The following is a 3939-nucleotide window of genomic DNA, read 5'->3' as shown; positions in this document are numbered from 1 at the left end:
TCTGAGAGAGAAAGAGAGGAGAGAGCAGGCGCGTGAGCCTACGTGTAGGGAGGAATGAATGAGAGAGAGAGAGAGAGAGAGCAACTTAAATCTACAGCTTTAGGACTTTATACTTGTTTAACCACAGGGGGGAAGTATTGGGGGAAGTATAAACAGCAGAAAAGAAGGCAAGTGCCAGAAACAGGAAGTGTGTGTAAAAGGAGTGTTGCTATAAGCAGAAGTGGAGGGAAGGAAGGGATGGAGCCTTTGAGATGCTTGTACCTCTTTGGTGTCCCTGGCAGCCCCCAAACATACTAGGCTTGTTTCAGACTAAGGTGGTAGATTCAAATCCAGGTTCAAACTAGCCTAGTCCTGCTTTAAAAGTATCATGAGACAAAAATCTAAACTGACAAACTTATCAGTGGCATGTCTGGGGTGAGTTTTGCTTTAAAGAAAGATTCTGCACTTAATGAAGTCATTTATTGCAGGTATATTTTAAATTGTCTACCTCTCATCTCAGAACATACACGCTAGAGAGTTCCACAAGCACAGTAACTCTTCTGTTTTGTTCTTTGTGTATCCCTGGTGGTTACTGATGCCTCACCCGTCATAGTAGGCGTTCAAGAATTATTTGTTTAATTTAGGAGTTGACAAGCTATGGCCTAGGGGCCAAATTTGGCCTACCACTTGTTTTCGTAAGTAAAGTTCTGTTGTAACGTGGCTGCTTTGGGGCTGCAAGAGCACAGTGAAGTCGCTGAGACAGAAACCGTACAGCACACAAAATGTAAAATCTTTACCATCTAGCCCTTTACAGGAAAAGACCCCTTGTTTAAATAGTCTTCCCCATGTATGTAAAATGGGATTCTATTTGTGAAGATTTGATTGCCGCACTGCTTTGCAGTAACATACGGTACATGCAGACCACACTGGTACCTACTTATACGGGGCAGAAGCCTGAGACAATGACAGAGGTCACTCAGACTCTCCTTAAACTAGTTTGTCCATCAAAATTGTCCCCAACATGGCCTCATGGTTAAAGCAGTGATATTTGTTAAGCCTGGCTGACTTTTTAGTAATTGTTGGATGTTCCCCCTTAAACCATCATTCACGTTTGAAGGCACAGGTACATAGCGGTTCTGTCATCAACACACAGACAGGGCTCCTGAAGGGCATACTTCTTCTGCTCATGTCTTCTCACGGATAATCTAGCCCGGATTCTGGCCATGAAACACCACTGTCTTGATTCACCTTGGCTCTTTTAGAAAGAAGCCACTAGACTAGGATTATAAAGTGACAAGTACAGAGATGCTGAGTGGACAGTGACTTTTGAACTTCTGTTTAATTCACTGTTATTGGGTAAAATCAGTCCTATGGGCTTGTAAAAATGGCTATAGTAACCAAGATGAACAACATCTCCCCAAGTGTAAAACAGAGAGTCTTTGAAAGCTGCATAAGTTAGCTTGTCATCATTACAGTTACTGTGACAATCTCATAAGATGAGAAAAGAGGAGGTGGGGCATTTGTATCAGCCCCTGGAAGCCCCTCTTCAGGGTTGGGGCAGATCCGTGACAGATACGGGATGCCCTGTTTATAGTCACACTCTGGACTACAAGCTCAAGGAACATTTCAGAGCAAGAAGCCAACTGAATGGGACATAATCTACCTCCTCCACCTGTTGCATCTTTCACACATCTTCCAGACCAAAGAAACGGTGACAATTTTGTGCCTCAAATAATAATTTGTGTTCTCGTCTCTGATTGTGTTTTGAATGCTCAGTTAGAAAATCATAAGCCTGCTTCACAAAAATCAGTGTGTTTTGCGTCTTGAGCTGAATATCCTTTCAAGAAAGCTCTAATTATAAATTTCCATGAACTAAATAAGTCTTCAGAGAGAAATCACAAATCATATCCATCCACCAACACAGACCTCATGAACTGCTCACAGACTGTCACTCCACAGGTGAGTAACTGGGTCATGTCTCTTTAAATTCTCTTGTTTATCATTTAAGTGGACTATCATTTTGATTGTATCTCTTTCCTTTAGTTGTGAAGATGTAAAAGAACAAAGCCAAGACACAATATTTTGGTACAGCATGTGCTAGTTTGCTCAGGGGATTTCCACGGGTGTACTTACTCTCTTTGGGTGGGGCAGGAGTTGCTGAAGGACCTCAGAGAGGAACCTAGATTAAGTGTGGGGCGCTCAAAGAAATGAGAAGCCTCCTTAGTCCTTCTAGACATTCTGGGGAAACAATGGTACCTTCTCTACTTTCTCTACCCAGATCTTTGGAAGCTTAGAAAAGCTTCCTTACTCCACCTACCCCCCAAAAGGAGACATTTACTATATTGCCTTGTCATTATTGGCTACGGGAGAAGGGAGAGTAGAGAGATGAGAACAGCAGATGTGGAAAGATGCTCAAGGCACCTGAACCTCCAACTGTGGAATCAGGATCTGAGCAAAAAGCAGTCTTTGATGGGGAAACTTGATCAGAGCTTACATTTTCTCCTTCTCTTCTCTCATCATTTCTTCTCATCGCTACCTTTCTCTTCTTTCTGATGTCTTCCTTTAGCTTCTGGAGTTCCTATGATATGGTGAATCGTAGCAAAAGCATTTTATTATTTCTCATATACAAAGAGAACAGAGTGACCTTGTAAGACTCCCAGGATCAGTTGATCCCATCTCTCCTTTCTGCCTTTTTTGTAATTATTTGGACCATTTGTGAAGCTGACGAAGCACACAAAGATTTTCTTTTATTTTCATACTGTAATAAGTTACGTGTCCTCTGTGTATAACTGGTTAGGGTCCTAAAGAGCTCAGGGAATTGACCTTCTAGCAAGATTTGAAATTCTGTAATGTTTGAGTTGGAGGAGTGCGTACACTCTTTGATTGTTTCTTGTTTGTTCACTTGGTAAAAGTCCCCTCAGGAAGTCCCATGTTTTCTGTTTTTCCCCAGTCCACAAGGACAAAGATATTGCTGAGCAAATTCAGGCTGAGAGCTTAACTTATTGATAATCTTCACTATCTCGACTCTTCTCTTAGGAAGAGAAATTTTATTTCCATCCTTGACGGAAATTATAGTTAGTGGGATAGACACCAATGTGTTGCCTCTTTCAACACCCTTGGGAAACAAACTGTTTCAAAAGCAAAAGTATTTCTCTGAGTCAGTTTTTAGATGAAGCTTATAAAATAGCCCCAAGCATTTAGTAATTTTTCCTAAATGAGAAAGATGTAAAAGTCACTCACCTTGAGATTGAATATTAAAGGAGAATAAAGTGAAAACACAGCAACAATAGTAATAATAGGCAGTATGTTGCTATAGGAATATACTGGGCAAAATCTGACGCTGGAAAAAATACTCAAAAAGTCCCAAAATACATTCTTTGAAATCTGTAATCTGTTTTAACCTCCCCTCTGCCCACTGTCACTTTCCTTTTAAAATTAAAGATTAGATTTTACCCATAAGAGGGAAAGCAATCATTGGCCCTGCCTTCTGCCGGAAAAGAGAAACCAAGGTGAGCTCAGTGGTGTGACTGGGGACCCCCAAGCACTATGGGAAAAGAGAAATAAAAACACTCAAGGGTGTCAAGTGGGCGAAGAAGGCTGTGGGGAAATCTAACTTTGCCCTAGTCCTAAGTCATTCGTCTTTAGCATTTTATCAGTGTGTGCTGAGTCAGGCCCCAGGCTTCTAAGGGGGAGTCCCAGCATCGTGAAGTTTCATTTCCAGGAGCACAATATTTTCCTTGTTGTGGCTCTTCTTTCATTTCCCTTTCCTCCTTACCCCACGTCTTCAGCCTCATGACTTGCTGTTGCTTGTGTTTTTTCTGGGCAGAGTTTGACATGCCAGAGCTGTTTTGTCTTTACAAGATTTTAGTCTCTGTCTTTGGAGAGAACAAAAATGGAATATTGGAGTACCAACTGGTCACTCTTTGCTAAAGACATTTCTGCCAGAAAGTGAATAGTTTG

Source organism: Lagenorhynchus albirostris, chromosome 3 (assembly GCF_949774975.1).
Source record: "Lagenorhynchus albirostris chromosome 3, mLagAlb1.1, whole genome shotgun sequence".
In the NCBI taxonomy this organism is placed as follows: Eukaryota; Metazoa; Chordata; class Mammalia; order Artiodactyla; family Delphinidae; genus Lagenorhynchus; species Lagenorhynchus albirostris.
This window is presented reverse-complemented; position numbering follows the sequence as displayed.